Below are 25,154 nucleotides of genomic sequence, written 5' to 3'. Positions count from 1 at the left end.
GATATCTTGGTATTTCGTATCTTGGGGCTGCTTGCATTATTTTCCGAATTTGAAACCAGATTCTCATGTTTTAATAATTTTTAAAAGATAACAGAACTGATCTTATATAACTAGATTGTTTGGTTGGCCATCCAGTGTACAGGACTAGTTTTTCATTAGCTTATCGTCTAATTGCATTCACATTCATCCATCATTCTCATATGACATCGAAGCAGAGCAACAGCGTTAAAACTTATGTAGGAATGTAATGCGTTTGCTAAATCGAATCGATGTGAGCGATTTGCATGCAAGGTTGAAGATACAAGTACATTATTCCCCAAACTTGTTTGTTATCAATTACGATGTATTTTCAACAAGTGTCAACTCTTGAGTTTTGATATGTACGTCAATCAACTGAAGTAAGGAACTTCTTTATGAGATTTTCCATCCAAAAAAGGTATATGGGTCATTCCATGTCAAGTGTCCGAGTAAATGCATCGACCATCTCCGATTTCGACCAAAATTTGTGAGTCGATGTACTTTGAGCCGGAACTCATAAATACGTAAATACCCCTCGGCCAATGGGACTGCCTCTACTTTTTGCGAATTTAGCAAAATACCTTTTTTAATTCGCGGATATCTCGGGACCCTGAAAAGTTACAGGTGATATTGACATATCATTTTAAAGGGTTTTAGATGTAGAATCGAACTACGTGGTTCATTTTTTCTGTAGGGTTGCCAACATTGCATTTCTCTCAATTTAAAACTTAATTTGCAATTTCCTCGAAATACCTCCCCTTCGATTTTGATTCTAACCACGCCAATGTGTTTAGCAGACAATTTTACATAGGAATCACTTATTAGCAAAAAACAAAATGTTGCGTTACAGAGATATTGCATTTTCAAACTTGCAAGATTTAGGAATTTGTACGTACACACGAAAACGTTTCTGCATAGAATGCTGTATTCGTAATTTTATCCCAGCAGGCGTTTGTGTAGTCGAAGAGATGTTTCTTAGAGGACCTCCTGTAAATGATGTAACGCAAAAATGCCGTTCTAGACGCATCTTCAGGAAAGGCTACAGGGGGGTGTTGGTTACACTTTTCATATGAATCATTTTTTTCATGTTATTGGTTTATTGAATTGTAGAAACATCCTCTCGTTATAGAAAACCGTTTTCCAAATTTGAAATCTTAGCCATCAGGAAAAACATGAATGATCATGTTTTTCCTGATGGCTAAGATTTCAAATTTGTAAACAATGTGTAAAGTAGCTAGGAAGTCTTATCACGTGTGCAGTCATTTCATTTTCGAAGATGGTGTGTTCAATAGGATTGTATTTAATACAAATTTATACCACTGGGAAACGGTATTGGTTATCACAGCAATTCTCATCTCGCGAATGGCACTATTCGTTTAAGTTGACTCATTTAAGTCATTTTAAGACTGTATTTTGATAAAAAAAATATGTTCCGCAAATATTTTCTACAACTGTTATATGCATGAAGTTGTCAGATAGTCTGTCTAATGGGTTAATAATTCAAAACCTGTATGTAGGTTATAGTTGTTATCGTAACATAGGCAGACATTCCCAGCTGATCTCGAGGTGCGATGCCGGTTTAACAAGCTTGTCGTCATATGTTCGAGTCCCGGCTCGGGAGAAGACTCTTAGTGTCAATGGGATCGTAACACTAGCCTCACAATTGCCCTGTGCACTAAACAGTTGGCTGCGAAGCCTGTGTCAAATAAACAGAACAGAATAAACCACCTCGGCTCTAATTCTGGATAAGAAGAAAAAGAAGAACATAGGTAGACGAATGTTATGATAGGATTACCAGCTTTATAATGTACTATGTTGTGAGCAAATCAAGAAATTCGGTTATGATAAAGTATTTTGGATGCGTACGGAGATTTGTTTGAAAACAACATGTGGTCTTGAATAAAAACATGCAAAATTATGAAATGAAATCTGAAATCTGCATTTTTTTGCATGCCATGTGACAACAGAAAAAATAGCATTTCCTGAATTTCCTGAGTCTAAAACGGAATTTTTGCGTCACATTATTAACATATACTCTTTTAATTTCTCCGATTACAAAAATGCCTGCTAGGATATCATTACAATTGCAGCGAGAAGCAGAAGCGCTTTCGTACGTAGACGAATTCCCAAATCTTGCAAGTTTGAAAATGCTGTATTTCTGGAACGCTACATTTTGTTTTTTGCTGATAAGTGATTCCTATGTAAAATTGTCTGCTAAACACATTGGCGTGGGTAAAATCAAAATCGAAGGGGGGTATTTCGAGGAAATTGCAAATAAGGTTTTAAATTGAGAAAAATGCAATGTTGGCAACCCTACAGAAAAAAATGAACCACTTAGTTCGATTCTACATCTAAAACCCTTTAAAATGATGTGTCAATATCACCTGTATCTTTTCAGGGTCCCGAGATATCCGCGAATTAAAAAAGGTATTTTGCTAAATTCGCAGAAGAAGAGGCAGTCCCATTGGTCGAGGGGTCCGCCAATCGCTACAATACTTTGTATTTATGAGTTCCGGCCCAAAGTACATCGACTCACGAATTTTGGTCGAAATCGGGGATGGTCGATGCATTTCCTCGGACACTTGACATGGAATGACCCATATAGCAAAGCTCGCCTGCACTCAAAAATTGCTTATTTAAGGCCTCATTTATATTTCTCATGGAATACTAGCCGATTGATACCACATCGGCTGAAAAGTCGTTGGCCAAAGACGGTGTTAGAAATCGAAAATCTTTTGAGCTGACCAATTGTATGAGCCTTAACTAGAATACTGTCAAAATTTTATGACTTGTTAAAGCGATAACGTCGAGCAGCCTCGTGTGCCATTTGGATCTCGCCAAGAGTACTTCCATGGCTGGGATTAGGCCGTCCCTTCCTCATTGTTTGTTTGTTTGTTTGTTGTTTGTTTGTTTACTTTCCAGTAGCGTAAGATTATACATCTGAAATTTGCTACCTCCGTTTTCACCATGGGTATCAGTTAATTATGGAAAACTTCAATCTTATTACATTATCTCATCCCTAACTTATTCCGTTAACGTTAACGAAGACTCTTCTGAAGCCAACTGAAGTCAACGTGTTCCTTCCGGGCTTTCAGCTAGTGTGCCTAGACAGAATTGGTGTAGGGGATGGTGGAGCGGGGTCGAAGTCGAATTGTCGCAGTTTACCGTCTCAAGTAAACCACCATCCGAGGCGGTACCGCTACACAAATATGAAGACATCGCGTTTCGATACCGAGGTATTCGGAAAGGCAATTAGACGAGAGCAAGAGGGGGCAGTTGGCTCCGCCCGATTGCTGATCAACTAGTTGCCATGCCTTTGCGGGCGTGTGGCCCCACTGTTTATTGTTGGACTGACCCGATAGCCGACCTTCGCAAGCTATATGCGAGTGTCGATACGAATCCTACAGGATCGTAATGGTCAAGACCAAAGACCTGCAGGCGCCTGCAATTCAATCACCAGCGATGCTGGAGCGTATCATCGAGGGACTTTTTCCATGCCACGAGCCAAGTCCTTGGCCTTCGGCGGTCTAGTCTCACGTCCGGCGTTACACATGCAGAGGTGCCTGGTTGGCTGTCTCTTCACAGACAGATGGAAGCGATAGAGACTGGCCTTACTGCCGAAGGCTGAAATACCGCCAGAGGACCCATCGGCATATAGGCCTATCTGCTTGCTGGACACTTGCCTCATCGGCTATTGCAGCACTATCTCGTATGGTGTCCAATAGCTCAGCGGTTCATGGCAGCAAGCGACTTCTTGTCAGCGTGGTTTCGTCCATACTTAGATATGGCGGGCCAGTGTGGTCCAGAGCATTAGGTACTAACAGTTAGCCAGTTGGGCAGGAGGCGCAATGGCGAAATGAACTTCCACTTGGCACAGATCCTGTCAAGCTAGGGTTGCCTCAGGCAATATCTGCACTGGTTCGGACACGCGTGGTCACCTACATGTCCCGAGTGCGCGGAGGTGGAAGAGACTGCTGAGCATGTCTTCTTCGTATGCCCCCGTTTCGTACGGTGCGAGGAGCGACATGATGGCTGTAAGCGGGCCAGGAACTACTCCGGACAACTTAGTTCCCCACCACATTCGAAAAAAAAGTTGATTCGGCGGTGGGCGAAACAGATCATTGCGAAAACCCTGAACACCCGCCACATAGTGTGGGGCAACAGGATACAAAATCACCGGAGGGCCTTGTGAACGGGCCCTACAACATTTTGGTACCGGAGTGCCCTTCCAGAATCTCCCGGTTCCGGGTACACTTTTTTCTGGACAACTTCCTGTCCAACACGACCATCATCGAAGTCCCAGTCGTGTTCGAGGAGCTATCGTTGGACTACTATCCGGTGGTGCTGTATTTGTGAGCTACTGTTGAGATGGTAGCCAGTCATCCTCGGTGGAATAACACTCGTGCCGACTGAGTCCGGTTTCAGCGGAGATCGACTAGGCGTTGGATGCGATTACCGTCGCTCGTGACTCGGCGACTCCATACAGTAACTTCAGGTGAGTACACGCAAAAGTTGGATGGTGTAAAACCAGTACAAAGTTGTTCGTTTTTAGCGAAATTGTTGATGTGATTTGAAACCAGTACAATGATTGCCTGTTGGGCATAACGCAATTAATGCTCTAGCGTTTTTTCAATGTATTTGGCAGCCCCAAACAACTACACTTAAACAATTTCAACTGGTATCAAGCAGCATTGCAAAGCGAGCGAAAAGCTCCTTCTTTCTACTTGAGAACGAGACATATGCTTCCTCCAGTCTTCTGCACGCACGCTTTCAAGATACTCTTTCTTCTTCATGCATTACCCTGAGTAGCAGCAAGCACGCACCGACAGCATGAGTGAGACTAACAATACTGGTATCAAGTATGTACTGCACTGGTGCCACGCTCATTTCGTAAAGCGACGTGACATCGCCTGGCGCGTCGCAATCCGAACCGAAAGAGAAGCGAAAAAGCAACCTGCAAATTGTATGTGCTGTGTCTAGTCTCGTCGCACTTACATGGAGAGAGAGAGAGAACAAAAACACGTACACGAGAGAGAAATTCCTCCGTCGCTTGAAAAAAAAGCGCGTGCACAGGATGACAAATAATAATTATTCACAATTTACTAGTGTTGCCATAAAAAATCGGCAACGCTTTTGTGGCTTTGTGGAATGGAGGGTTTTGCTAGTTTTGCGGTAAAGCTAGCGTTGATTACAAAATGTTGTGAACAGAATTTTGTTTCTTTTTTTTTTGCAAATCATTCAATGGTACTTTTTAATGACCAAATCCATCGAGATAAATCGATCGATTATTATAGCTATTACAGGGGCCCGCCACAAAAGATCAAATCTCTGGTCGCAGTGGAAAATGTACCCAACAGGAAAAAAAAAAAATAATAGCTATTTAAATCTAGTGAGTTCACAAGTTGTTGTTTGCTGCTTGCACTCCTCCATGAGTAGCAGTCACTAATACACTCGACGTGAGAAATATTTGAGTGAATCAGGAAGACACAAGGATTGTACAAGACTTCAACTTTTGCGTTTACCACTCTCCATATCTACAGCACCACTAAAAACATCATTTGGTTGTGAAACATATTTAACATGTATCGGCCCAACCGGCACCAACGAGCTGGTGACCGACTGAACAAGGTTTATCCAGGAACAAATAGAAGATCTGCGAAACCGCGAGTTTGGACAATAGCTCCAACAAATCCATCCAAATCCAAAACTATTTTGGTTTCTAGCAAATGTTTCCATTTCCATTTCTCCGCATATCTTGTCCGGAGAAGATTAACTTGCGATCACACCTGTATAAAATGCGAACGCGCTGGGGCAGCAGTTCGTGTCGTCACACCATTAGAGGCGAAACGTAATCGTTGTTCCTGAGGGAGTTGCTTTTGGGCGACAATTTAAACAGCTTGGTTCCAGAGGAAACAAGAGTCACGGCGGATGAGCTTATCGCTCTAGCAAGTAGATCAAGGAATATGCAGAACCCCGGTTTTGATAACACATTTAATCAAGCCATGGTTATTTTGCTTTTGTAGGATGTGTTTTCAATCGATGCTGAGAGTTAGGCTACTTCCCCTTAATGTGGAAGTTAACTAAAGTCATCCCAGTACTCAAGCCGGGGAAAGCCCATTGAGCTTACTCCTTGCCCTCTCCAACCTGTTGGAGAGGGCAGGGAGAATTGGCCGATGAGAATGGTATCCTCACTGAGGAACTGTTTGAGTTATGAAAGTAGGTCCACCATCCGTTCACTCAATCGAGTTACCAACATCATCCAGTAGAACAAGTAGGTGTTCAAGACGACAATAATGGCGCTCTTGGACTTTCGACAATGTGTGTTATGGTGGTGTACGAGCTGCATCGACACAATTCAACATTAGCGCAGGAGTGCCCCGAGGTAACAACTTTGGTTTACAACATCTACACCTCGGACATCCCATCTCTTCGGGGGTGGTGTATTGTCCCGGTTCGCAGATGATACAAACTGCAGGGTGGCCAGGATGCTCTAATTGAGTACTATACAAGCTGGAAAGTTTCGATCAATGCGGCTAAGGCCCAGGTCATTCTGCTTCCACATTCAATATCGCTTAGACTTGTTCCTGCTGAAGATTGCAGGATACGGTTCCGTGGCGCCTTCATGAAGTGGTCCAGTGGTTCATCTCGAGCTCACCCTGGATAGTCATCTAATCTTCAGGTTTCATTTGGATAAGACTGTGGACAAATGTAGTGTTCTCGCTAGGGGCCTATACCTCCTGATTTGCAGAAACCACATACAAAAATTAAAACAATCAAATGCGGCATTTGAAGCGACAGCGATCTTCGGCATTTCGCAAATATTCCAGAATGCGAAACACTTTGACGAAACAAGCATTCAATCATGCTAGTAATTCCTACCGGATCTATAATCGTTTTTTTGTACAAACGTTATACTCTTCGGATGCAGAGTTCTCTTAGACGACACTCTCGACTCTTTTGGTCGTTTGTTAGCAGCAAAACGAAAGAAGAAAGCCTACTTAAAAACATGTTTTTGGGTGATCGTCACGGTAACACGACAGTTGAGAAGTGTGACTTATTTGCTCAACAATTTCGACAGATTTTCCGTAGCTCCACTGCCACAACTGCAGAGATAGACTTAGCTTTAAATTGTATCCCCAGTGATGTCATTGACTTCAGCCCATTTCTGATAACCAACCAGGAAGTGGAAGCTGCAATCGATAAAATGTATTCTTCGTTTGCTCCTGGGCCCGATGGCATTCCTTGCTGCGTTCTGAAAAAATGTAAAGCTGAATTAATACATCCGCTATGATTGTTGTTTAACTTGTCGCTTAGACGATGTGTTTTCCCCACCAATTGAAAGATGTCAATGATGTTCCCCGTGCTCAAAAGAGGTGACAAACGTGATGTACAAAACTACACAGGTATAACTTCTCTTTGCGCTTGTTCGAAAGTGTTTGAGATAATCATTTATGATACTCTCTTCGCTTGCTGCAAACAGTACATCTCGATAGATCAACACGGTTTCCATCCAAAATACTCTACTGCTACCAATCTTGTTCAATTTACCGCTACAAGCCTACAAAATATGTCCGAAGGTGCACAAATCGCACAAATCGATGCGATTTATACGGACTTGAAAGCAGCATTTGGTCGCGTTGACCACAAAATCTTGCTTGCTAAGATGGGAAAATTAGGAGCAGCTTCAGCTATCGTATCATGGTTAAGGTCCTATTTAGTAGATGGAACGTTATGCTTCAGGATTGGATCACAGTAATCTGCATGTTTCTCGAATTTACGGGTGTTCCGCAAGTAAGTTCCGGTAGTAATTTGAGACCACTGCTTTTTTCGTTGTAAATAAATGACGCATCGTTAGTACTACCGCATGTTTTTCGCGGATGATGTTAAACTGTTAAAGATTATACGGAATATCACAGACTGAGAAGAACTCCAGCGACTAGTCGACATTTTTCACGACTGGTGCACTGAAACTTACTAACAGTTAGTATCCAGAAATGCTGTGTGATCTCATTCAATAGAAAAAATGACCCGATACTGTACAGATATAGCATGTCTGGTCAAACTTTGACTAGAGTTACTCTGGTTCGAGATTTGGGTGTTAAACTGGATGCAGCGCTATTGTTTAAACCGCACTATAATGAAATTAAATTGAAGGCAAATCGGCAACTTGGATTTATCTTCAAGATAGCATCGGAAATTCGTGACGCACTGTGTCTTCGTTCGTTGTGCTACTCTCTGATACGATCAGTTCTGGAAACTAATTGTGTAGTGTGCTGCCGTGATATAACATTATGACGTACATCCATTTGATCAGTTTTTCAATACGGCCCAAAAACGAACGGGTTACTTGTCACTTTTGTATTAAAATGCTGCATACGTCATTTTGTTTCCTTGATTTTATGCAACGTACGAATAAGTAACAACTAAAAGAAAGATACCAAAAGATGGGTATTCGAATAACGAACAAATTGGCATAAGAACCCCATATTTGAAAAAATGGCGCTTACGTCAGTCTGCGAGACTACGATAGTGTGGTGTCCTTACAACGCAAACTGGATTGCAAGAATAGAATCCGTGCAGCGAAAATTTGTACGCTATGCCTTACATTTCCTCCCGTGGCGAGATCCGCAACAGTTACCGGCGTATGCTGATCGCTGCCAACTTTCAGGTATGGAAACACTGCAGCATAGACGGTTCGAAGCACAGACTGTATTTATTTTCAAAATTTTAACTGGTGAAACTGATGCCCCGAGAATTTTGCAGCAGCTAAATGTGTATGCTCCGGAAAGGCCACTAAGTCAAAGGAACTTTTTCTCTCTGCCACATCGCAATGCATTATATGGGCAACACGACCCCATACACTCTATGTCAGCCAGCTTCAACGACGTAGTATTTGACCTCAACATGTCGATGACAATGTTCAGGCGACTCCTCCATCGACGACAATCCTAAAGCAGGTATTAGACGAAGCAAATATTTGCTATTTTTCAATACAGATTTTATTTTGTGCAAATAAAAATCGTACCAAAAATAGCAAATATTTGCGTCGTCTAATACCTGCTTAAGTGCTTTGTTTGTTAATATTTGTATTAGCCTTAAGATATTTTATCATTAGGATCACTAATGTGTCAGATGATTTTACCAATAAAAAACGAGGTCATTCAACAACTGTCAGAATGGACTATTATTTTGTAGGAAAACTACCAAAACTTTCTATGATAGTAATTGTAAAAAATTAACAAAAAATATCTTGTAATCGTTACTTCCAAGTTATTATTTACTCGGTAATTTTCAAGTATAACATTCGTTGAACAAATAATGTCTTGTTAGTGAACAAGACACAAATAAATTGGTGCAAAATGCATGTGCAAACCCGGTCAATGTTGACTTGGTCACTTGTTATTGAATTCTCATAAGGAAACTAAAACATACACTCAAAATATTTTTCACGTTATTGTTACGTGAAATTTCCTGTACTTATTCATTTTCTGTCAGTTTTCATGATTTATGTGACAAACATAACATCTACGTGAAAATCACATGCATACTATGTTTTATTACGTAGTATCTACGTGAACTTGGCAACGTCAAACAGAATGAACTCTCCGTGCGAAAATATACAAGAATCAAAATGGCGAAGCTGTTGTGTAATTCGGTCTCTGAACATAAAATTGATTTCACCGATGGCTTGCCAATGAGTGAGATTTAGAAAACCCATAATTCGACATGGAATCTTTAGCTTACAGATTTTGCACAGATTCAGTTCAAAGATCCAGGAGTTACCTGAACATAAACAGTAGCAGCTAACAGTAATTATCGACGGTGGATGTCTTAATATTTGCCAGTTTTTATGTCGTTCAACCCATTTTCGAATTGGAAATTTTGCATCCCCGTGCGATTTATCTAGCAACATATTTCAAAAAATTCTGTAATCTAATTTCTCTCTTAAGAATTTGGGAAACCACAATCGAAACTTCTACGTTTTATAAAACGTAGTAGCTATCCGTTAATTAAATGCTTTTCACTTTACCGGTAGTTAAATTCTACGTGAAAATCACATGAAACGCATATGTCTACTGAATAATATTCACAGGATAAATCATCTCACTAGATCATGATGAACTCAAATGACAATCACGTAAAATCTACGTGAAAATGACAGTGGAAAATATTCACAGAACTTTTCCGGTAATCATAACGTGAAAATTATTTTGAGGGTAAAATTCAGTTTTTTTGACACATGACGCAGAATGCGTCTTACTCTCTAGTTTATGGAAACGATTCTCGAAATATTTTTTTCTAGTGAAAAGTCTAAAATTCGTAGCCAATTTTATTATAATTATACCAATCGCGTACCCGCAATTATGCAATGTTTGGTATTTTTCCAGTATTTTTCAGAACAAACTTTCACATTTCATCAAGGTATACGAAAATATGAACAAAATAAGATACATTGACAGCATAAACTCAAATTTGCCAAAAAGTTATATGGTACTCTTATGCTTTTATGGGCAGTCAAGGTCAATTATAATTTGTACATGGCAAAAGATCAAAACTATTCACTTCGATCTAGTAGCTTCAGCTTCGGACCCAGTGTACTAGACTAGCTTTCCCGGTAAAAGCAATAGCACGTCCGTGGCTTGCCTGTGTCCTCGATGCCGTTTTAATGACTAATGCACTTCGCACGCAACGTTCGTCTCAATACCCCCAAAAGCAACGCAGCGCAGTCAATCCTTTTTTTTTACTTTCTCTCATAATACTGTGTACGTGGTCTCGCCCACTTGTCGCGTTTGTCCCCTCCATAAGCATTTGAGACAATAGAAATCAGGTTTATTACAGCACATCATCAATCAATCGTCCACCGACTCAGTGGCACTGACTTTCGCGTGCTTCGGTCTATATTCCAAAATCAGTTCCAGTCCACATTTTTGCTTTGTGTTTCTCGTAATTACGTTTCTACCACGTGGGTAGTAGAAGACGTATAGTCCAAAGGCTGGTAATGCCACGGTCAGTACCTGTGGATTATGTCGGTTGGTACAAGAGTATCTACTGATTTGACGGCTGCAATGTACCTTGTTGCGGAAGTGTTGGAATTGACGGGGAACGCTACTAGAGATAATAGAACGGGAATCATGCTACAAGTGACAACTGTGCAGTATCGTGAAACGGAACGAGATTCTATCCAGCGTCACTAATTACCCCGGGGCAATGTTCTTCCGAATATCCAAGCTGTTATACCTTGTAATAAAACAGAGAAAAAGGTATTATTCGATTTATTCCAAGTGTTATGGAAAATTAACTCGTTGGTCTTTTTCGGGACGATCACTAGATTTTAATTGGAGCGGAAAATGATTTTTTCTCACCTCAGTACTATACGACACACGTGAGTTTACTATCAGTAGCAAAAATCAACGCAATTTTTGAACTAACCACAATTAGTAAATACCCACCTCTAAGGCACAATAATAAATATGCAACCTGCGATCAATATTTTCAATGAGTTAATCAACTCCGCGATTCATATAAATAAATCGTATTTTTAAAAGATCGCCAACCAAAAAGCGCTTAATTATTATAAAAGCTTTTATTTGTAATTTTTGTTTGCAAACTGGGCTGTTGAGAAATTTGCATCAGTTGCCATGTTGAACAGTTTCGAATTGTGCAAATCTAAATTCATATTGGCTTTTCAATGAAGAGATCCTTGATCCGAACAAATAATAGTAGACTTTATGACTCAATAATGAAACATTCCCAACGCAGCATTTGTTAATACGAACACAACGAACAGCCTATTAGGCTGTAGTTCAGCTGAAACCTGTTTAACACAGCTTTACAAACCTTGAATCTACAAAAGTATTTGTAGGGAAGCGTGCGTGCGTTGGATCGTAGCGCTAGCCACTCTGAGAACAGAAAGATCAACTTGTGACATTGGTTACGTTGGCATTTGGGCTTTGCGTGAATAGAATAAATCCTGGTCTCTAGTGTTCTGCTTTATTGTTAAGCTGTTGAACGTTTGTCTCGAAGAGATATTGTGAAGGATTTATGTTCTCTTTGTAGGAAAGATGATACCACTGCCGATGTTCTTTCCGAACGTGGATTTTAATGGTTTCGTGCTTGTGTCATCATTTATTTCACAAACTACATAATTAGTTATATTTTTCAATTCAAATCATTCGAACACGGTTTTTATTTCTACGTTTTCAGACAAGTTTTTTTCTGCAAAGCTAAATGTCCATTCCAGTTGTGTTTGAATCTAACACAGAAAAAAAATCGCGGAAAATATACCATTCAACAGCATTTAACACCTTAATGAGCATTTGAAATTCTGCTCTATTCAGCTTCGTTGATTTCAAAGTTCACCAACCGAACATTTCACTCCCAGAAAAAAAAATAGCACACACAAATAGCATCACTAATGCAAAGCACATTTTCATAAACTGAAATACCAATGTAATACACAGGCACTCGTACAGAAACCACGCTGACTGCCTCTACGGATGGGTACGCCAGAAGCACCAGACCGCCCATCCCAAATATTGCCATTTTACAAACCGAAAGCATCCTTTTCAACAACTAGACATTCGTTTGATTTTCACCCCTGGGAAAAACTCTACTTTTTTAATATAATTCTCTTCGCTTCCGTTCACCACACCGGCCCCAGGGCAGGCACTACTCCCCGACCGTCTTCGGTCCAATCATAGGAAATCAACATGGAAGAACAAATTGTTATCGCTCGCTGGATATCGGCATTAGCATTCGCTGTTGAATGGTCTCCATTCTTTGCAGCTCTTTCTTGCGGCGTCTTACTGCGTGTGTATGCAAAATGTTTTTTTTTTATTCTTCTCCAGAAACCTAAGCCCCATCCTCCCTTTTGTCAAAACACGAGGACAGAACTGACGCCAGTGGCTATCAGTGTGAGGGCGCACAACCACTTGAAGCGAAATATTGTTTGCCAAACGTGCCGTCTAGGCAGGTCTAGGTCTGGTTCGTAAAAAGGGCACATCTGGACGAATCATTGTTTGACGCCCCCTCTGAAAAAGCTCGAAACCCTAATTCTCCTATGCTGGGCGAATCGGAGAGTTCGGAAAATATCACTTCATTGCTTCGCAATTTCAATACGTTCGATAAATTTATATTTAATTGATGTGTGGCATTATTCTCGCAGATTTTATTATGAAAAAGATATATCTTTTAACTGAAAAACCAGACAATACATTTCGACAGATTGGGCACGTCAGTCCTGTACCATTGTGTTTGAAGTAGATTTTTATTCAATAAGCTAAATTATTCGAATCAGAGGATCCATTCGTTCGGCCTATTATTTTCCACGTGGCAACACCGATAGGATCGGCCTTCATTGAATATTTTATCTCCACGGCAATTATAAGCTGATTTGAAAGGGGAAAAATGAAAGTTTCATTGATTAATACATTCTAATTCCCCGAGCGCCATTCAGAAACTGAAAAGATAAAAATCTTTTTCAACAGTAATGCATTGATTTAATCGCTGGTTGTAAGGTGATGATAATTACTTGTTCGTAACAATACCACAAAGCTCTGTCGTTTGGGGATAAGTTGTTTGATCCACAACTGTAAACATCATGAATTTCATAAGTCTAGGTTTTGAGAGGCAGCACATTCTTCTGATACTATATTTGTTCAAATCGATTAGGTTGTCTCGGAGATAATTGAGTTCCCTTATTTTCACCTTTCGATACATAGTCTCAAGGCGAGCTTGGGCACTGGAAAGTAAAAAAAAATGACAATTTAGCCAACTTCAACCATTTTGACAATGAATTAGCATTTTTGACATTTATGGCATGATAACATTTTTGACACATTTTAGAGTCATATGTCAATAGTTTATATATACAAAAGTATAAAAAAAGAGTAAGTTTGATATTTTTGATATATTTTACCGACTGTATATTACCGACGCTCGCAATTATGATCTGTTTTATTTCTTTTACAATATTATTGATATTAATGACTTTTAGGATGTTTTTTCATATTGCAAATTTTCAACAAATTTGACATTTAGTCATATAATTTATTTTTTCACATCATTTGTATTTTGAGCACTTTTGATATATTGTCAAATTTTGGACAATTTTATCAATAAGACATTTTTGTCTCTCTGGACGTAATTGAAGTTTTCAAATGTTTTAGTCCATAAACGTCACAGGTAATATACACGAATATCATATTCTATGACCAATGAAAATATGTTTTCAATTTTGTATGTTGAATGTAAAAATAGTTGCCGAATTTATCGGCTACAGTGAGATATATAATATTGAAGTCATGTTCTTGTGAAACCAGTTCACCGACGACAAACTATGACAATAAAAACCTGTCCCGTACGGAAAGCCTAGAGACAGCCTAGAGTGAAAGCAATATACGCACAGGATTACACCAGTCACATGTCACAAAATATCTAGAAATTGGTCACAGTGACGAAAATACTCTACACTGAAACAATAAAAATACACCACTAGCCATACACAGAAGGTTTTATTGCCTATAAATCAAAATCGATGATTATCATTGAGCTAAAGCGAAAGATTTAACGAGAAAATTCCATTCTATCAAGGTCATTTTGCCAGCACAGACTCAGTTGAGTCACGAATTCAGTGTCCAGTAATATCAGGTCACCTCGATTAGGTTGGAATTTCGCCCAGCAAAGCATCATTGCTACCACTTCGTGCCTTCCCAGTATCGTAACGCAGTTATGCTAGAATAACCTCACTGTAACGTTAGTTTCTTTACGTAGAATTCTTCCTCTCTAACCCCGGAGAGGAATTTTCTCTCGCAGTTACACCTCTGCCACGGGAAAACACTTCAAATCAGGGGAGAAGGGGACTTCGACGGGTGCTTTGGATGGATTCGAGTTACGAACGGAGTGTTGTGGAATTTCCCTTTCGTGATGTTGCCACTTCGTTCTCAAAATGAATAAAATCGGTATACCGGAGAACAACAGTCGACAACGCAGAATTGAAGTATCCTTGTAAGGCTCGGGCTCTGGGGTACTCGGTGCGGAGGTTCCTTTCCTGTAGGCGGCTAGTAGTACACAGCGAAAGGTCTGCCCGCCCAGGTCACTACTCGGAGTGTTCGGCGGAACTGTGTCAGTCAAACGTTCACTTCGAACCGCGACGGGTGCTTTTGTTCCGTTTCGCCGTCAGGCTCGGGTTGGCAGAGCTCGTGAGCCTCGAAGTGGTTGGTGTTCTGTTTATGGTGTGCTCTGTCCTCGATTTGGGGTCCCACCAAGTGCCATTGGATGCCAGTGAGGGTCGTATGAAAACCGACGGCGAACTATTTCCGGTCGTGGGCGTGTGGTGATTTCTGCCTAGTAAAAATGAAAGTCAAAGAAATTCTGATTTAGAAATTTCATTCAGTAAGTGCTTCAGGCTTAACCAGGTTACAACCAGTTAAGGAATAATACGCGACAGGCTCTTGTGAGTGCAGTGAAATGTTTTTAAACGACCGTGAGGATTCCTAGTGAAGCGTTCCGCGATTTTTATTCCTCGCAGCTGATTTTGACCCAATTCAGCCCCCTTGCGTGAAATTTATCGCAAGCAACCAACGATGGTGCTGTGGTATTGAACTGGTTAATTCATTCGTTCTCTGTCCTCATTCGTTTTCCTGCTTTGTATGGGTGTTGGTGAAAATCGTTATTCACCCCGCTCATCACAGCTTTGCACAGTGTATTAATTTTGGTGTTAGTTTTGTGGAAATGTAAATTTTATAGGAACAACATGTGGCAGAATTTAGATGGTAATTCTTTTATAATTTTAATTTAAAAATATAAAACCCAGACAGACGTCCTTGGTGGGATTATTACCACTTCCAGTGCAAATAATCGATCACTGTGTTCGCCTGATGGGGGCGCCGACTGCCAGGCCTTGGCTCCGATCCGGATTAGATGAATCGAATGAAGGCTGGAATTGTTGTGGTCGAGTTGGAATCTATGGAAACTGCGTCGCTTTCCACGAGTGGCTGGGTTCTGTGGGAATGGGACTGCGGTTGGTCGAGTCCAGTTCGATCCTGCAAAGCTCGGTCAGTTCTACACCCAGGGTAGACGCTCCAACCCCACCTGTGCGAACGGCAGACCGATGTGGAAAACTTGTTCGAGTTTTTTACCTACTTTTTGTGTTTTTTTATGGGGAAAGCTGTACGAGTACGGTAGCGAAAACCTACAAATTGAATGGGCCATTATTAGCTGTGGCTAGCATCAATCAATTGCACATTTAGGTATTAGTGCTATAGTTAGATTTGTTATCTGTATACGTAGTTGTTTTATGTTTTGTTTTTATTAGGAATTATGTGCATTACAGTAAACGCATTGTAATGGGGAATTCAATTTAATTCAATTTGTCATCGTATTTCATTGTAATAGTGATTAAGATGAAATAACGAATGAATGAGCGATGAACAAAACAAATAAATATTTGCATACTTATTTTGATTTCGTTTTTTAACCTTTTCCGCGAAGTAAATACTCTGACAAAAGCTGTTCATAAATAATTATTTCATGGACAAAAAACAAATTCATGGCCCTGCTTCTTACGCGATTTATCTAACAGTCGATCAGGGGTTTTCGTTCAATTGGCGATACAACGCAAAACTAATGAAGACTATGCGACTCCTGCATATGAACTTTGGAACTAAAATATGACAGAATCAATTTTTAGACAAACCTGACATGAGACTGTTTTTCTTTTGATATTTGCGTCGACGTCGGTACATTGCAACTGGTAAGAAGTTTTATGCAACTTCTAGTAGAATAATTACCTACAACAACAACAATACACGCTAGCTTGGCGGTAGAGATCAACTAAATTAGTTAAAAGAATTCGTTATCGATATTGTTTCGGGCACCTTTTGCATGTTGCAGGATAAGTATAACGGTACACCGTGCCCCAGTGGTGAGTCGAGAAAATTATCAGCTCGAAAAGATCCTCGAGCAGATCGGGAATCGAACCACACACAACCGTGTGGGAGAGCTAGCCGATCGGTGTCGCTAACCACAGATCCACGGGGACCACATGACTCAAAATTATTACCTACTATAAAAAAAAAACGTTTATGATAGTCAAAAATACGAGACATGTTTCTTTAACATTTGAGGTTATGTTCTTACAGGAACTGGGAGTCTTATGACGTGTTGGGGTTGAACTAAACAACCCAAAGACCGGAAGAAAATTTAAGATAAAAAATAACTTTTCCTTCTCAGGATAGGCTCAAAATTTGGGGATTTGTTCGTATTGAGTTACCAACTTTAGAACCGATTGGACCACCTCATAGTGTTTTATTTTGCTGATTACGTGCTCTAAATAAATAGCGTCTCCACGTTCAATTTTAGTGATATATTTTATTTGAAAAAGTTATTCTGTATTTTTTAGAATTTCTTTTGAAATTGATGATTCAGTTATATAAAGATTTTTTTTTTTGGAACAGTAAATCATTCAACACTAATTGAAGGCGCAACTTTTCGTTTATAAAGTGAAATAGCAGCTAAACAAGAGGAGTTAGGTGCTTGGTGTCAAATAACAACTTGTAGAGTATTTTGAAGTTTTTGAGATTACAAAATTTTCTAAGCTTTCTAAAGAAACCAACAAAATTGAGCAGGCTATCATACTTCTTGTGCTAGACCTCATATAAAGCAAACATAACCGAAAACTGAAAAATATGAATAACTCTGCAGTAGTGAAATTTTGGCCATATGCGTAGAAGGATCGGCATCTCTCAGATGGTCTCTTTTTTTTTTGTAAGATTTGGACCACTGCGACCATTATTTTGATCTTTTGTGGTATACCTCTTCTTTAGTTTTAGTCGTGGCAGACATATCACTAATGATGGAAGTGATCGTCGTTGTCCTATCGCACCCTTTCTCCCAATTAGGCACTGTATTTCGTATGAAATGTATTACCTCATTAGGATTCGCAGACCAGACCTCAAAAGGCTCCAAAGTTCCTTTTCCAAAGGCTCTTATTCTGCGCTGTATTAGTGCACTGCAGTGGCAGAGCAAATGTTCTGCGGTTTCACATTCGAACCCGCAGAGACGACAAATTTCGTCATCTGACTGACCAATTTGTTTCAGGTGATGCTTACTTGGACAGTGTCCTGTAAACAGTCCGGTAATTGTCCTTAGTCCCTTTTTATTTAAACTAAGCAATTGCTGGCTTTTCTTGACGCTTGGTTTTATAAAGCGTTTAGACTGGCGTAGCCCTACTGAGCATCTCCAGTTCTCTTGTATTGTCCTATGTTCCCAGGTTTTCAATTCTGCTTTCAATGCGCTTGATGACACCCCACAGAACGGTTCTGGGCCAATGAAATCGGTACATGACCCCTGTCTAGCTAACGTATCGGCTTTTTCATTGCCTTCCACTCGCAGTGACCAGGAACCCAGTATAAACATACTTGGTTCCTTTCTGCCAGTTGTTTCAGTGAAAGGATGCACTCCCATACTAGCTTAGAGGTACATGTGAAGGCTTTTAGTGCTTTAAGTTCTGCTTGGCTATCAGAAAAAAATGCATATGTTAGCATGCCTGTATTTCCTAGCCAAACAGACTTGTGCACATTCATAAATTGCAAATATTTCGGCCTGGAACACTGTAGGCCAACGGCCCATTGGTATCGAGATACTTATCCCAGGACCATTTATACCTGCTCCGGTTGAATCATTCATTTTTGAGCCATCTGTGTAAAAGACGACAGAGCCTTGTCTGATGTTTGGGCCACCTTGTTCCCAAACTTCCCGTTCGGTCTCTATGATTTTGAGAGGTATTTCGAAGTTTGCTTCTGTATTCATCCAATCTTCGATACCTGGTATATGTTTGCTCAGCTGAAAATGTTTGAGGATTGCCAGCTGGCCTGTCTGATCTCCATCAGGTACTTTTTTAAGGCGTGTTAGTCTCAATGCACTTTTTTCCGCCTCTAGTTGTACTACCTGGTGGAGTGGTAATAGATGCAGAATTGCATCTAAGGCTTTCGACGGAGCACTTTTCATTACTCCTGTAATTGCATTACAAATTAGCCTTTGCAACTTGCCAAGCTTGTTCTGCGTTGACCTTTCTTTTGTTTTAGGCCACCACACTAGCGAGCCATACGTTATTCTTGGTCTTATTATTGCCTGGTACAACCAATAGATCATACTTGGCCTTAGACCCCATGTTCTGCCAATAGCTTTGCTACATGCCCAGAGGGCACTCGTAGCTGTCATCGGTAAACATATTCAATATATGCATTCCAGCTGAGTTTCTGATCTAAAACTACTCCAAGATGTTTAGTCTCAGTGGAAAGCTGCAGTGTAGTCTCTCCCAGCTTCAGGCTCTCCAAGTTATACCTTCTTTTCCGGGTGAAGGGAATAATGGTTGTTTTAGAGGGGTTAATGGTCAGCCCCTCTTGTCTGCACCATTCTAAAGTATAGTTTAGAGCCAACTGCATTCTCTCCGATACTGTACTGTCGAATTTTCCCCTCACAAGAATCACAACATCATCGGCGAATCCGACAACTTCGAAACCTAGCTCAGTTAGGTTTCTAAGTAGCTGGTCTACAACCAATGACCACAGCAAAGGCGATAGAACTCCACCTTGCGGGCATCCCTTAGTTGTGTTCCTTGTAAGGGTAGTATTACCCAATACTGCAGTTATCTCATGACTATTCAGCATGGTTTCAATCCATTTTGAGGTATATGTATCAAACCCATGGTGTCCCATTGCGTTCAACATTGAGTGATGGGATACATTATCAAAAGCTCCCTCTATGTCTAAGAACGCAGCGAGTGCGATTTCTTTTGTATCTATAGATTTCGCTATTTTTGTCGTTAGCATATGTATTGCATCCACTGTTGACATGTTGCTTCGATATGCAAACTGATACCTACTCAGCGGAGAGGTTTTTAGGTACGTTGATTTAATGTGATAGTCAATTAGTTTTTCCATAATTTTTAACATAATGGAGGTTAGACTAATTGGTCTGAAGGCTTTTGGAAGTGTTTTGTCGCGCTTCCCAGCCTTTGGTATGAAGATCACTCTCGTTTTTCTCCAGTTGGTGGGTATGTAATTAAGTGTCAGGCTTGCCCTAAATATCTCGGTTATGAATGGAATTATTACCCTTCCACACCGTTGAAGCATTATTGGTAATAATCCATCCAATCCCGGGGACTTATAGGGCTCGAATGAGTTGATTGCCCATTCCACTTTCGATTCTGTGAAGATATCGCAGGCTATGCAATGCGCATTTGTCCTAGCGATAGTCGAACCAGCACATGGCGCATTTGAGTCCTGCGTTTCTTCTTCTAGAATGGATAGTGATCCTGGGAAATGTTTCTCCATCATAACATTGAGTGTTTCAAGAGAATCGGTAGTAAAAGTACCGTCGTCCTTCTTTATTCTGCCCAAGCCATTCGTGTGATCTTTGGAAAGGGCTTTGTGTACTCTTGCAGCTGCAGGGGTGCTTTCAATTTGTTCACACATTAATCTCCATCCCCTCCTGCGTGATTTCCTAATTTCTTTATTGTATTGCGTAAGGGACTCTCTATAAGCATCCCAATTTGAGGTTAACTTGGCTCTGTTGAACAACCTTCTAGTTAACTTCCTCAGTTTTTCTAGATTTTTGTTCCACCAAGGCGCGTCTTTGTTGGATACTCGCGTCTTGGTTGGACAGCTTTGGTTATAAAGGGCTATGATTTTATTCGTAAATTTTTGTGATGAATCCTCCAGTTCTTTTATTGTCTGGATTTGCCCTTCAAAGGTAGATTCATCACGAACTATTTTTGAATGAAAAAACTCCCAGTTGGTTTTTCTAGGGTTTCTATAAACTTCCGTTACTAAGTCCTCTGCGTTATAGTCAAACAAAATTTGCTTGTGATCCGATAGAGAAATCTCATCAGATACATGCCAGTTGACGATTTTTTCCGATAGTTTAGCGCTCGATAAGGTTAGGTCGAGCACTTCTTGTCGAATTGCATTTACAAAAGTTGGATTATTACCTCGATTGCGTATATCAATATTATTTGTTAGTATATATTCAAAAAGGCACTCACCTCTTTTGTTTATATCTGTGCTTCCCCATATTGTGTGATGGGCGTTTGCATCACACCCAACGATGAACTGCTTATTTTGCCTCTTGCAGTGTGCTATAAGCTCCTGTACCTCCCTGGGAGGGGCTTCTTGTAGTTCCCCTGGGAAGTAGGCGGAGGCCACTATTATTTCTGCTTTTCCCCGTGTCGTTGGCAGTTCCACTTGCACAGCAACTATATCCCGTCCGATGAATTCTGTAATTGGCGTATAGTTGGTATTACTACTTACCAAAAGCGCTGCTCTTGGTGCATGCGCAGAATCATCATAAAGGAGCTTACCCTTATTTGTTGAAAGTCCTAAGACTTTATTTTTGTTCACCCATGGCTCTTGGACAATAGCCACGTTGATGTTCTCTTTGGTGAACCTGCGACAAAGGATTCCGCTTGCCCCTTTTGCATGATGCAGGTTCACCTGGATGAACTTAATGTTCTTGCCGTCCATCTCGGTACAGCTTTGCTTCCGGGGGCTTCTTTCGCTCCCCCTGCGTACGGTGATTATTCAAGGGTACCATTCAGTGCTTGTTTTGCTCTCCCTCAGGTGTGCTCCCTTAAACAGGCTGTTTACACCGGTTTTTGCTATCACTCGGTAGTGAAGGCAGAACTTTTTCGGCGATTACAGCATTATTTGTGGATTCAGGCCTGGCGCTTTTGAAATTTCGACCAGCCCTGATTTTCCGCGGGTATATAATTCCGAATTTATAATTCAGTTTGTAGTTCCAATCAGCGATTTTTTTCGCTGACGCTTCGTCTACTGAAAGGATAAGCTGCACATGATTCTTGATGGGCTTGCGCTTTAACACCCTCCAAGAATCAGTGGCAATGTCGTTATGGCCTTCAACCAGAGCCAATATGGTTATATCCCAGATGGTCTCGAGGTACGATGCTGGCCTAACAAGCCAGTCGTCGAAGGTTCGAGTCTCGGCTCGGGAGAGACTGTTAGTGTCAGTAGGATCGTAGCACTAGCCCGGCAATTGTCCTGTACATTAAACAGTTGGCTGCGAAGTCTGTGTATAACAAACAGAAGGTCAAGTTCCGAATCGGAATGTAGCACCAAGGCTTTGATTTTTTTTGCGTAGAAGGATTTTTTTCATCAAATAGGGTCCTCTATCACCCTTCGAAGGATTTTTAGTCATCTCATTAACAACATGTATTGTTTTTGCTTTTGAAGAATGGAATTGCATTTTTCGGCAACTGAGTATATTTTGATTTCAAATTAAACAACTCCATCGTGTTCCTGAGAAAATTTTACATGAAAACACTTATCACCCCGAGGTATTATGAACAAAACTCGAGTTATAGCATTTCTCATTTTTCCTTTGGTCATATATCTGGAACTGGCTTGATTATGGGCATTCTGAATAGTGAAATTTGAAGGGAATCAATCTAGGAATCCAAAACAATAATAATTCTAACCGGTAGTTTTGCCAAATATGCTATCTTTACAGTTGAAAAATTAAATTGCATTTTTCGGCTATAAATATATTTTGATCGCAAATTCGACAATTGCATTGTGTTGCTGAGAAAATTTAGCCCAAAAACATCTACACATTACACTTTTTATCCACTTTCACTATTTAATTCTATCACTTTTCACTTATCACTTGCATATACGTATTTCAACACTTACTTAGTGCCTTCGTCAGTGCTTATTTGGACTGTCAAAATAAGCACTGACGAAGGCACTAAGTAAGTATTGAAATACGTATATGCAAGTGATAAGTGAAAAGTGATAGAATTAAATAGTGAAAGTGGATAAAAAGTGTGAGTGGTCCCCGTGGCTCTGTGGTTAGCGATGTCGGTCGGCTAGCTCTCCCACACGGTTGTGATATCGGGTTCGAATCCCGATCGAGTCAAGGAACTTTTCTGGAAATTCGCTCGGCTCAACACTGGGGCACGGTGTATCGTTGTACTTATCCTACACATGCAAAATGTGCCGAAAACAATATCGATAACGAATTCTCTCAACTAATCTAGTTGATCGAGACCGCTATTAGCCCCAAGGCTAAGCGTGCGATATTGTTGTTGTTGGATAAAAAGTGTAAGGTGTAGTGAAAATATTTTATCAAGACGCTCGAACAAAAGTAAACAAAAACATCTATTACGTAGTGGAATTATGAGAGAAACCTGAGCTAAAGCATTCCTAAGAAAGTTTTAAATTTTTAATTCGAATTTTAATAATTGAAGTTCACATAAAAACAAACAAAGCATGTTTATTTGTTGGCGCAACCAGACTTGCGTGATGGTTTCTCAGTATTTCGTTTTCTCTTTTGTGTACGTTGCCTCGATAACACTTTGCAGATAAAGTTCTCTGATGAACTGGAAACTGTTTTCAGAATTATAGAGTCGATACCAGAATCGGATGTCTGGGATCGATGCTGCCTTGTTTAACCGACTATGTAAGAACATATTTTCCTTCATGCACTCGGCAGCTGTCACTGTTTTTATTGGAACTTAAAATAAACGAATTCAAATTGAAAATTTAAAAGTTTCTTAAGAACGCTGTAGCTCGAGTTCTTCTTAAATACCTCTACATAATAGGTGTTTTTGGGGAAGTTTTTCTCATTAATACGATGTAGTTGTCGAATCTGAATTCGAAATACAATTACCGACCGAAAAATGCAATTAAATTTTTTAATTGTAAAAATAACATATCCGCCAACACTGTAGGTCAAAACTGTTATAATTTTTTGGATTTCTTGAATAATTTACTTCAAATTTTATTATTCAGAATGTCCATTATCAAGCCAGTTTCAGAGATTTTAGCAGAATAATAATAAGAAATGCTATAGCTCGGGTTTCGCTCATAACAACTCGGGATGATAGGTGTTTTTTATGTAAAATTTTCTCAGAAACACGATGAAATCGTTCAATTTGCCGATAAATGCAATTTCATTTTTCAAATGCAAAAACAATACATCTGGCACCACTGTCGCTCAACATTGATATTTTTTTGGAATCCTCAACTAATTTTCTTCGAAATTCAATTTATTTATAGACATAATATCTACTTTTGAAGCTATAACTGAAAGAAAACAACGCTTTTTGATGAAAAATTTAACGGATTTAACGTTTGAGTTGGAAATTCGGGATTGTGTATGTAGAGTGATTTGATTTGAGCGCCAAATGTTTCGTAAATTTGCATAGGCACCTTTACGTTTCCCCATTTTTCTCGAACTAAAATCTCCCTGAGACCGCCGTTGGGCATTGCTTCAGGGAGAAGGGCGAGTGTGCTTTATGTACCCCCTTGTTAATTATTGACTTTACTGACTTCGTAAAGGCAGGGTTAGCCTGCACTGGCATTTCGATGGCTGTTCCGTAAGAAGCGTCTGGGAATTTGGGAAGCAGCCGTGATGACTGCTCTCCAGGTGGTACTCTCTTCATCGCACATCCTTTGCAATATGTTTTTCGGAGCAGTATCCGGTCCACGCACTGTCAACATTTCCCTTCTTACCTGTGCGAAACGAGGACATATGTGCTATTTATGCTCAGCGGTTTCCTCCGCGCCCGCACATTGCGGACACATAAGTGACTCTGCGTGCCCAAACTTGTGCAGGTATTGCCTAGAGCAGCCATGACCTGACAGTATCTGTGTTAGATGGAAGTTAACTTCCCCATGGCGCCTCTCGATCCATCCGGTTATTCCGGGAAGAGTCCGTGCGTCCATCTACCTTTGGTAGGATTGGACCATTCCCGCTGCCACCTGGCCATCGAAGTTGACCTTCTGGTGGTTACCTCTGGTCTTCCTGATCCGTGTGACTATATCAGCTTTGGTACCACCATTAGACGTTGTCTGGCTACCAAGATATTGATAAACATCCATCTGCTCAACCTGTTGTTCCGCTACTGTGAAGTTGGAGACATTTTCAGTGCTAGTTTTCGCTCGGTCATTCGCTCGGATAGGTCATCTAATTTGCTCTGCCTATCGTCTTGGCGTTGTGCTAGCAAAACAACGTCGGTCAAAGTCATTTAGGTGCTCCATTGTTGAAGGATTCCAAGGCAATCGTCGACTTGGTATACTGTCAATCGCTTCAACTAATATCTCGTTCATTACAAT

At 40.4% G+C, this 25,154-nt stretch overlaps 1 protein-coding gene across 2 annotated transcripts in view; it reads left to right on the top strand.

Annotated features, from left to right (window-relative positions):
• Nucleotides 1-25,154, top strand: part of LOC129728155 (ankyrin repeat domain-containing protein 12) — a 267,340-nt gene that overhangs the window by 79,844 nt on the left and 162,342 nt on the right. The window contains exon 1 of one of the 2 annotated variants that reach the window (XM_055686570.1): nucleotides 15,338-15,472. The exons of the other annotated variant lie outside the window; for it this stretch is intronic. The gene's annotated coding sequence lies outside the window, so the exon portion shown is untranslated. Of the gene's footprint in view, nucleotides 1-15,337; nucleotides 15,473-25,154 lie in introns of those variants that run through there. 2 annotated transcript variants of the gene reach the window in all.

The sequence above is a fragment of the Wyeomyia smithii genome, chromosome 1, assembly GCF_029784165.1.
Source record: "Wyeomyia smithii strain HCP4-BCI-WySm-NY-G18 chromosome 1, ASM2978416v1, whole genome shotgun sequence".
In the NCBI taxonomy this organism is placed as follows: Eukaryota; Metazoa; Arthropoda; class Insecta; order Diptera; family Culicidae; genus Wyeomyia; species Wyeomyia smithii.
This window is presented reverse-complemented; position numbering and strand designations above follow the sequence as displayed.